This window comes from Panicum hallii, chromosome 6 (assembly GCF_002211085.1).
Source record: "Panicum hallii strain FIL2 chromosome 6, PHallii_v3.1, whole genome shotgun sequence".
Classification (NCBI taxonomy): domain Eukaryota; kingdom Viridiplantae; phylum Streptophyta; class Magnoliopsida; order Poales; family Poaceae; genus Panicum; species Panicum hallii.
In genome coordinates this window covers 11943334-11955375 of record NC_038047.1, presented here as the reverse complement: position 1 = coordinate 11955375, position 12042 = coordinate 11943334, and positions in this window count along the sequence as shown.

The following is a 12042-nucleotide window of genomic DNA, read 5'->3' as shown; positions in this document are numbered from 1 at the left end:
GTGGGGTATTACATTTCCATGTCTTAGATTCAACATTGATTCAAAACTATTTGGTTTCAAGTCAAACTCATTTAATGGAAGTTATAGAGTTCAAAACCTAGTTTCAAACAAAACTGGTTTTGTAATTTTTGGAATTTTCTACAATTCTCTATTGAATTTACAAGTCAAAAATAGCACTCACATGAAATAACAATCATCCATTCTCTTCTATTCTAAATACAGCACAAACTATCCATTATCACAGCATGGTCACAAAACAAAGGTGATAGAATTTGAAATGAAGATTCATATGCAACTGGTTTCACATTTTTTTGAATTTCCTACGATTTGCTAGGAATTTTCAAAGTTCAGCACATTGGAAAGGAAGAAAGGGCTGAAACTTTCATTTGAACCCTTGGAAAGAACTGAACTCTCGCAGATATGCCCTCCTGCCATGGCCGGCCGGAGCAAGCTCGGGTTCATCCCGATTCCGGCGATGGGGTGGTGAATCCGCAAGGGGAAAGGGGTGGGGAGCGAGAGGGAACCGAGACACACCCGATTGAGGGCTTAGCCGGGGTTGGGGAGGCCGGAAAGATGGTCGCCGGCGTGGAGCCGAAGGGCGGCGGCGGGACGGCACTGGTGCCGTGCTCCGGCAAGGGAAATGGCGCAAGGGGAGTGGGGGTTTAGCTTCAGGGGGTCCTAAGGATGCTATTTATAGGGAAAGGAGGGAAAGGGAGGGACGCACGGCCGGGCGCCACGGCGGCGGCACGGTGGCGCAGCACTGGTTGCTCGGGCAGGCGGCAGTCCGTGCGTGGCGGCACAGGAATGGATGGGGAGAGAAGGGATAAGCGCGGGGAAGAGATAAGGCAGCGCCCGGGGTGGAGAGGGGGCGGCGAGGGGGCCTGCACTGACGCCGGAGTTAAGGAAATTGGCGGCGGCGGCAGTGGAGCAGAGGAACAGAGGAGGCGTCCAGAGGAGGAAGAGGAATAGGAGGGCGCCAAGGACCTATTTGTGATTTGCAAAAACTTCAAGGGTCTGAAAGTAAAACCAAAATTACCCACTGTTACAGGGTTCAAATGAAGAAATGACCAAAATGAAAGTTGTACAACTTTTCAAGATCTACAACTTTGCTTTAGGGTTTGATTTCAAAAACTCAAAGTATGCATCTTTATTTTGAAACTTTGGACAAATTTTAAGTTTTATAAGATTTTGTCTTTGCTACCTATTTATACACAATTTTGGGCCTTAATGCAAGTTTTCAGAGCTGTCATGATTACTTGCATTCTTATAATTTGGCCCCTGGTAACTTTTGAAAATTACTTTTGTAACTCGTGCATTTTGCACAAAAGGACTCTTATTTTTATAAAATTACACATAGGGTCTTATTGCTACAAATACATCCAATTTTTTTTTACAAATCAACACATGCATTACATTTCATACATATTATGGTACAATTTGACACCTAGGGTGTCACACTTTTATCCCCTAAGTATTTACATAAAAGACCCTATTACTTAGGTTTATTTACAAGTAGGCCCTTATCCTTACTTAAGGGCTTATGATCACATCAATTTAACACTTAATATTATATTTCCCCTAGATTTCAAAGCTACCCTCCAAAACACACACCTTGCACTGAAAGACCTATATTACATGGGAATCTACAAATACACCCCTAGATGCTATTGCTATCTTCCACTTCACCCTATTTACATTCAAGGACCTACATCTTATAGAAATTACAAATATACCCTTAATCCTTTGTACTATACATACATACCATAACAAGCACACACTCTTTACACTAAGTCTAGTGTCTAGCTTTCTAATTATCTGATTGTCATAGCCTTCCCCCCTAAAAAGAATCTCGTCCCGAGATTCGGTAGCGGAAAATGATTTGACGATTAGATTTGGGGATTGACTTGAAGGAAGTTTGGGAAATTTTGCTGAAGATAGGATTCCATTTCCCAATTTGCTTCTTCTTCGGTGTGATGATCCCATAAGATTTTGTACATTTTAATCTTCTTCCTTCTAGTGACTCTTTCCTTGGTATCCAAGATTTGAATAGGTTGCTCGGTGTAAGATAGATCGGGTTCAATCTCAATGGCGCTGGTTTCAACGATCTCCGTAGGCACTTTAATACATTTCTTGAGTTGAGATATATGGAAGACATCGTGAATAGCAGCCCATTGAGGTGGAAGATGAATTTTGTAAGCCACGGGGCCGCAGACCTTAAGGATCTCAAAGGGTCTTACATATCGGGGTGCTAACTTCCCTTTTATGCCGAAATGCTGGACACCCTTGGTAGGAGATACTCGGAGATAAACAAAATCTCGTACTTGGAACTGTAGAGGTTTCCTTCTTTTATCTGCATAGTCTTTCTGTCTGGACTGAGCTGTTTTGAGATTGGCTTGAATAACCCTGACCTTGTCTTCAGCTTCGACGACTAGATCTGGTCCAAAAATTTTGCGTTCACCGGTCTCAGACCAACTCAAGGGAGTTCGACATCTTCGACCGTATAACGCTTCAAATGGAGCCATCTGAAGACTAGATTGATAGCTATTGTTGTAAGAGAATTCGGCCAAGGCAAGACATTTATCCCAGCTTGTACCATAATGTATAATACAAGCTCAGAGCATGTCCTCTAGTATTTGGTTGACTCGCTCAGTCTGTCCATCAGTTTGAGGATGATATGCAGAGCTTTGAATTAGTTTAGTTCCAAGAGCAGACTGTAACTGTTCCCAGAAGCGCGCAATGAATTGGGGCCCTCGATCAGAAATAATGGTCTTAGGGACACCATCCAACCGAACAATTTGATCCAGATAGACTTCAGCACACTTCTTAGCAGTGTAGATAGTACGCACGGGAAGAAAATGAGCAGTTTTTGTAAGTCTATCAATGATTACCCATATGGAGTCATGCTTTTGAGATGTGTTAGGAAGACCAACAATGAAATCCATACTAATGTCTTCCCACTTCCATGACGGAATGGGTAGTGGCTGAAGTGTACCAGGTGTCTTGAGATGACTGGCTTTAACTCTCTAGCACGTATCACACTCGGATACATACTTGGCAATTTCTCTTTTCATTCTGGTCCACCAAAAGTTTTGTCGGAGATCTTGATACATTTTGGTACTACCAGGATGAATAGAGAATTTGGATAGATGTGCTTCATCAAGGATTTGTTTACGAAGTTGATGATCTTTAGGTACAATAATACGATTGTTGAACCATAGAACTCCTTGATGATCAGTGTGGAAACACTTATATTTAGCTTCTCCCTGAGATAGTTTGGTTTTAGTAATTTTGATACCCTTATCACGTAGTTGTGACATGATGATTTTATTTCGAAGGGTATTCTCGATAGTGAGAAGATTTAGACTGTCTTGAGGAATGATTTCTAGATTGAGTTTTCTCATCTGATTACAGAGAGTGTCACTGATAGCTGCTATGGATAAGCAATGACAATGTGCCTTGCGGCTAAGTGCATCCGCAACCACATTAGCTTTGCCAGGATGGTAGTGTACGTCAAGATCGTAGTATTTGATTAATTCTAACCAACGCCTTTGCCTCATATTCAGATCAGCTTGAGTGAAGATATACTTGAGGCTCTTATGGTTAGTGTAGATGTTACACTTAGCACCCATAAGATGATGTATCCAGATCTTGAGAGCATGAATAACAGCTGCCAATTCAAGGTCATGAGTTGGATAATTTTGCTCATGATTCCGAAGTGCTCGGGATGCATAAGCAATGACCCGGTTATTTTGCATAAGAACACAACCAAGGCCAGTTCCAGAAGCATCGCAATAGACATCAAAAGGCTGGGTATTATCTGGCTGAGCTAGCACTGGGGCAGTTGTCAGAAGTCTTCTCAAGGTGTGGAATGCTTCATCACACTTATCATCCCAACGGAATTTAATTTCTTTCTTAAGTAGCTCAGTCATAGGTTTGGCTATCTTGGAGAAGTCTGGAATGAATCGGCGATAATATCCCGCCAATCCAAGGAAACTTCAGATTTGATGGACTGAAGTCGGAGGTCTCCAGTCCATAACCTGCTGGACTTTGGTTGGATCAACCGATATGCCTTCACTAGAGATAGTATGTCCCAAAAATTTCACACTATCCAGCCAGAATTCACATTTTGAGAATTTGGCATAAAGGCGATGATCACGTAGTCGTTGAAGAACGACACGTATATGATTAGCATGGTCTTCTTTAGTCTTGGAATATATCAGAATATCATCGATGAAGACCACGGCGAATTTGTCGAGTTCCGGCATAAAGACTGAATTCATGAGATACATGAAATATGCCGGCGCGTTAGTAAGCCCAAATGACATAACCAGATATTCATATAATCCATATCTGGTTGAGAAAGCCGTTTTTGGAATGTCACAAGGCCTGATTTTAATCTGATGGTAACCAGAGCGTAAGTCAATTTTGGAGAATACCTTTGCTCCAGCTAGCTGATCGAACAAGATGTCAATGCGGGGAAGAGGATACTTGTTTTTGATAGTAACCGCATTGAGTGGTCGATAGTCAACACATAATCTTAAGCTGTTGTCCTTCTTCTTAACGAAGAGAGCAGGACAACCCCAAGGTGAAGCACTTGGGCGTATGAAACCTTTATCAAGAAGATCTTGAAGTTGGATCTTTAGCTCGGCCAATTCATTTGGAGGCATGCGATATGGCCTCTTGGAAATAGGAGCAGTGCCAGGTTGAAGTTCAATAATGAACTCGATGTCTCTGTCCGGTGGCTTTCCAGGCAAGTTGTCTAGAAAGACATCAGGATATTCATAGACTACAGGAATATCTTTCACTTTGACGTCTGTGATGGCATAAGTACAAGAATGCAGATACTCCTGCTGAGGCAAATAGAGGGTAGTTGCTCCTTGATGTGGTGAGTCAATTTCAATAACTCGGGAAGAATATCTAGCAGTACTCTATGTTCTGTCATCCAATTTGTCCTGAGTATAACATCAATACCCTCTAGGTTTAACAGAACCAAATCAGTTCGGATTTCTATGCTACCTAACTGAATTGGCACCCTTTTGACCATTCGGTCAGATGTAATCTTTGCTCCGGGGGTAGAAATCATATATGACCCCTTAGTAGGACAAAGATCGAGTCCTATTCGGGTACTGCAGTTGTTACTGACGAAACTATGAGTTGCTCCTGAATCGAATAATGTAACAACTGGTTTGTGGTGTATCGAGAATGTACCCGACATGATAGGAGCTCCATCCGGAAGTTCTGCAAGGGTAGTGAAGTTAATTTGCCCTTGCCGGACTTGCATCATCGGCCTCTTACCCTTGTTCTAGTTATTCTGACTGGAACTCTGCCCTTGATTAGGTTTCTTGGGCTGCGGACAACCTCCGAGGAAATAATCCGCACTTTCACGATTTAAACCGCAAGAAGTGCTGCTTTTCTGTTGGACTTGTTGAACATTTGGGCCGTGGGCCAAATTGTTGTGGTTGTTGCAGAGATACGGAAGGTTGATACTCCCCTTGTTGTTGAGGCGGTCTGAAAACCAATCTGCCAAACGGAGCATTCCGTTGTGGCACTTCAGGCAATACATTCTGATCAAATTGATACCATGAGGGTTGAACGCTCGCGGATCCAGTGGAAATCTTGCGCTTCTTTTCGGCACGATGTGCCGTGATACAATCCTCCAGAGTCAGTGCCATGTTGACCAGCTCGCTGAATGTACCTGCCCTTATAAGGTTCAAACATTCTTTGAGCTTAGTATTTAAACCTCGACGAAAACGATCTTGCTTCTTGGCATCATTATCAGTATAATAGCCCGCATACTGACACAGGTGATTAAAAGCCTGTGCATACTGCAGTACGGTGCGGGTGCCTTGAGTAAGTGCCAAGAACTCATTCAATTTCCGCTCCATTAGCCCTTCAGGTATATAATGTGCCCTGAAGGCATTACGGAATTCCTCCCAGGAGATAACATGTTCATCTGGTTGCATGGCGCAATAGTTATCCCACCAAATACGGGCAGCTCCGCATAATTGTTGTGCAGCAAAGTGAGCCTTACTGGAATCCGCATAGGGAATCGTAAGAAGAGTAAACTTGGATTCAATGGTGCGAAGCCAGGCATCAGCATCAAGGGGTTCCTCCGCTTTGCTGAATAGCGGAGGCTGGGTACTGAGGAATTCTTGATAGGTTGCTATCTGAGGTTCATCACGACCTCGTGATTGCTGGCATTGTTGATTCTGCTGTGCTTGTACCAATAGATTAATAATTTCGGTTTGCCGAAACATAACCTCGGCTAGATTTAGAGGTGATGATGGCGGTGGTTGTGAATCGCTGGCCTAATCTGCCCGGAAATCTTCCGGGATTTCACGTGGGGCTCCAACCATCTGAAACAAGAATTCAGATGATGAAATTTATTTACCCGGCTGAGAACTTACAAGGTAAATGGGATGAGACAACTGATTCTGATAACAGCTAAAGCTGGAAATCAGAAAGATACCTAAGATACCCGATTAAAAGATTCTATTGGAACCATACTAAGAATAACCAACATATCACCTATCCTTAGGAAAACAACAAAATTAAGCACCCATTTTGTTGGTTAATGTATTATGCATGCACGCACTAACGTCCTCACAACCAAAAGCAACTGCCGAATATCTTCGGACTTACGTGGTTAATTTAGGTGGCATAATACATACGTCTCTCATTATTAACTAGTCGATAAGCCCTATCCGTTCACACCTATCGAATCGTGGTTAGCGTACCTGCAGAAAATCTCAATATATTCAATGAACCTTTCATGCCAGCATGTCATGAAAGCGTCCCCAAACATTACTGTTCACTATAGAAACAGCATCTATACAATTACCGCCGTACAGACAACGTTAGCATACGTTATCGAAACAACATATTCACGGGGTTACCGCAAAATGCGGGGATGTTGCTGTTCATACCCCCTTACCTAACTATATACTCCCAATATAGTCAACCGAAGTTGGTATATTGGCAGCATCTCAAGTAGGCCACTGCTTGAGAAACAGCGTTCGGTTCGCATCACCGACGGGAAGGCCAAGCTCCCTCAGTTGGCTGAGGATCCTTACCTTCTTACCTCATCGTCAAAGGTGTCGTTACTAAATGTAAAATTGGGTTGTGCATGAATTTAAGTTTTGACAGAAAAGTAATGCTGGTAGTTAGGGTTATATATATATTATAGCCACCTCTATTTCCCTCATAAGCATTACCCTAGGGCTTTACGTACTAAGTATAATCCTTAACGAAACCAACGTAGTTTTGCCAAATACTTTGTTGGTCAAATTTTTATACTGAAAGCATTTTTAAGGTAAAATGTATCTCCAGAGTAACCTTATAGCTCTGATACCAGCTGTAGTAGAACCAACCCGAATTATACCGGCTCAAGTACGCGAGTCCACTCCCGAGGGCTCCAACGTGCTTCAAACGGTATAATCCCTTGGCCTGTCGGGTAACGTCCCGATAAACCACCGATACACAGGATCAAATAAGGTTACTTCACACAAAGGTGAGTCCAGAGATACAATCACCATCACATTTTTACATCACAGGGATTTATAATACAAGAGTTTCCAAAAGAAGTATGAAGTTTCAAATTAGAGAAAAGATTACAAACTGTTAAAGCTATGGTTTTTGACAGCGGAAAACATACGCGATGATTTATAGCACGTCATTATGACGGATGTCATGCTAAGCCTTGGCACGACATCACTCGGTATCACCAGTGTTGGTCGGGGACGGATCCCATTCCACGGACCAATCTTCTGGAAGAGTACAGGGCCAAGGCAAGGGAAGAGTAGAGTCTTCAAGACACTACCTGCAAAATATATAACTAGCAAGGCTGAGTATACTAATACTCAGCAAGGCTTACCCGGGAATTGGTATACTTTAGCCCATAACTAGAGTCATGAAGGCATTTCAAGGGTTCTGGGTTATTTTTAGCTGAGAAGCAACAAAGAGTAGATCCTTAATTTCAACTTTTAGCTTTCAGGTTCTTGTTGATTATCTATTCTAGGTAAGCACCTATAACTATTCAAGCATAGTATGATCTTTAGCCAAACATCATCTTTGATAATCACAAAGTTGCTCTTGTTACTCTATGTGGTAAACGGATCAAGCAGTCTCAATCTTCGTGAGAAGCGGACGATTCTGAATCGGATTTTCAACCTTGCAAGGTAAACCTAACTCACACGCTTGGAACATCCAATGATAGTTCCGAAGCAAACGTTTGCCTTTCATTCCGACTCATGGACTGGTCCACCACAAGCGACTGCAGGACCATACGCACACCCAATGTGTGCAGGACATACGTCTGTAGCGCGACTACAAAACCCGTATTCCTGGTTGCCCTTGCAACACGTATTCCCACATATCAAACTTAAGTAACCAGAAGAAGCAAGACGAGTGGTGGGAGGTATGTCCACTCCTCGGGCCGATTGGTTACTAGGCTTACCGCTTACCATATTTCGCGGCATGTGGCTAGTACTTTCAAACGCTTAACCACCGCTACCACACACTGCGGCCTTATCCAATTCAACAACACAGACGGGGCATCACCTCATTCATGATACCTCACATAAATCCCGTCCATCATCCTTATAGTGAATACAGGAATGTAAACATGACAACTCCTATATCGCGCGAGTGACAGGAAATCACCCGACTTCTACCGGTCCTACTAGCATAGCGGCTATTCGAACTCAAGTGCTAATAATCAATACATTGGTTCCTAGAAAAAAAAATGCAACTAGGGTTTCCAAACAACTCCTAAGAACTTAATGCATAGAGATATATAAATAGATAGTGATTGCAGTATAATTAAAGTAGTGGATTATGTCCGGGGCTTGCCTTTACTGGTGGGGCTGAAGTCAGAGATGTTAGTGCTATTATCTTCCGAACTTTGGTTCGGGACTTCAGATATCTCTTTAGTGACGTTCCCTTGGTCTTCAAAAATATCCCCTGCAGACTTCTGGGAGATCTCGTAGATATCGCATGCGGACGTAGTCGTATCTACATGCAATGCAACATTACATTTAAAAAGGTGCACATGAAACTATTTTTATTTCACGATAAAGTTGAAATCCAAACAGTTATCACCGGTGAACTCACAAAACAGAAGGGGTTTAGGCTTGAGTTAGCACTCATAATTAAGTCGTGATTATAGTATTGGATTTATTGACACAGGAGCTAAAACATTTGAATTTGAATACATATTTCAAGTTTAAGTTCAAACCCTAGACAAGAAGAATTATAAGGTCTTGAAAATTTAATCATAGACTAATTATCAATATATTAGATCATGGCAAAAAGATCTAGTTGATTAAGCTTAAGGAATATGCTTAATTAATTTCATAGCATTTCAAATTTGAATTGCCCAAATTCAAAAGAACTTAAAATACAAAATAGTGTTGGGTTTGAAATTTTTACACAAGCTCACTCATAACCTATGGAAGCTACATACCAAAAATTACAAGCAACAAAGCAATCATGTGATAGTTATGCATCCTTTACACTTTTACCTCGAATTTTAAATAGATTCAAAAATATTTAGTTTCACACCAAACTTTATTAACAAAAGTTGTAGGGTTTGAAATCTAGTTTCCAGCAAAATTGATTTTACAATTTTCTACGGATTTTACAAGGCAGCAACACTACTCACATGAAATGGTAGACACGTTTATACAGAGGTCCTTAAACAGTACTGTTTCTATGAGTCTAAACCTTTGCAAAAAGCCCCTCAAGTTTCTTTCTCTTCTAACCCGCAGTCCTTACTGGGTCAAGGCAGGGCCGTGGAAGTTGACCGGCATGCCCCGGCGACGGCGATCGCCGGCGGCGAGGGGGAAAGGGTGGGGAAGCACCAAGGGTTTCTTGCGCACCTGTGGGCAGCTGGAATTGGGTTGGGGTAGCTCGCAGTGGCGGCGCGACGGAAGCTTGCGGCCGGCGGCGAGGTAGGACTGTGTGGATGGTACTCCGGTGGTCGGAAGGAGCGGGAAAGTGGTCGAATAGCTTCCGGGCGAGGTGGAGATACTCAGAATGGGGACAACCGAGGTCGGGGAGGGCTGGAGACTAGTGTTCCACGGTGAGGCCGAGACGGCGGCGAGCGGCGCTCACCGGCGATGATGCTTCGATTGAAATTGAGCTGCGGCAACTAGCTGGGGAGCACGAGTGGGAACTAGGGAAATGGATTAGTGGGTCGGTAGAGGTGATTGGTGGCCAGAGGCGGCTACCCACGGTGGTCCGGGGCTTAACAGAGAGAGGAAGCGGCGGCGGATGGGTTCAAGGACCGGGATGTGCGCAACTAAGGAAGAAAAGAGGCAATTGCTACCTCTAGGATCTCCTGGTCGGGTCAAGCGGAAGAGGAGGGAAGAAAAGATAAGCGTGGGCTCAGAATTTGGCGGCGATGACGTTGCGGCCGGCGGGCAGCTCGGGTCGTCATGGCATGCGCGCAAGGACGCAGCAGAGGGAGGGGAACAGGGCTAGGACGTGGAAAAGACGACGCGTGTGCGCGAGCCCAGCAGGAGGTGGACGGCGGCGGTCTGAAGAGCGGCGGCTAGGGGAGCGGCACCGGCGGCAGAGCAGGCGGAGCAGCGGAGCAGAGAAACAGAGGGGGTTCAGAGGAAGAAGAAGAGAGGGGAAAAGATCCAAGGGCTCATGTGTAAAACTGAAAAGATCTAGGGGCTTCCCTATAAAGTAAAATCCCCCGTTGATCTAAGGCTCTAATGAGAAAGTGCCCAAAATAAAAGTTATAGAGTTTTTCAAGCTCTACAAAAATGCTTTAGGGTTCAAGTTGAAAAACTCAAAGTTTGCAGCATTACACGTTGACTTTTGAACAGGGTAAAATTTAAATCACCCTTGTCCTTACCAAGCGAGATTTTAATCAAATTTTTGGCATATTTGCAAACATTCATGGGATGTCATGATGACAAGTACTTTTACAAATAGGCCCTTAGATAAACATGGAGGTTACTTTTATCCCCTAAGTATTTACATAAAAGACCCTATTACTTAGGTTTATTTACAAGTAGGCCCTTATCCTTACTTAAGGGCTTATGATCACATCAATTTAACACTTAATATTATATTTCCCCTAGATTTCAAAGCTACCCTCCAAAACACACACCTTGCACTGAAAGACCTATATTACATGGGAATCTACAAATACACCCCTAGATGCTATTGCTATCTTCCACTTCACCCTATTTACATTGAAGGACCTACATCTTATAGAAATTACAAATATACCCTTAATCCTTTGTACTATACATACATACCATAACAAGCACACACTCTTTACACTAAATCTAGTGTCTAGCTTTCTAATTACCTGATTGTCACAGACAAGGTCATGTGTTGTATCATGACCTGAAGGTTTACCCTGTCTGTTTTGTTAAAAGTGGTTAAGGCCGAACCATGTGGTAGTGGTGGCTAAGCGTTTGAAAGTACTAGCCACATACCGCGAAATATGGTAAGCGGTAAGCCTAGTACCCGAATGGCCCGGCAAATGGAACACGTCTCCACCACTCGACTTTTATTTTATGTTTACACGCACCAACGTGTGGGAGTACGTTCTGCATGGTAGACAGGAATACGGGTTTTGTAGTCGTGCTACACACGTATGTCCTGCACAATTGGTGTACGTACGGTCCTGCAGTAGCTTGTGGTGGCCTTGATCCATAACCCGGAATATGAGGGAAACGGTTGCTTCGGAACGATCATTGGACGTTCCAAGCGTGTGTGTTAGGTTTACCTTGCAAGGTTTAAATTCGATTTAGAATCGTCCGCCTCTCACGAGGATTGAGACTGCTTATCCCTTTTACCACATAGAGTAAAAAGTGTAATTGTTGATGGAATAATCTTGATGGATGGTAATATCTATCTTGCTTGTTAGTATAAGTGCTTACCTAGATGGCTAATCAAGCTAGAATCTGAAAGCTAAAACTTGATAGTAGGTTATACTCTTAGCTGCTTTTTCTGCTAAAAATAACTCAGAACCCTTGCAATGCCTCCATGAGTCTAGTTATGGGCTAAAGTATACCCAAA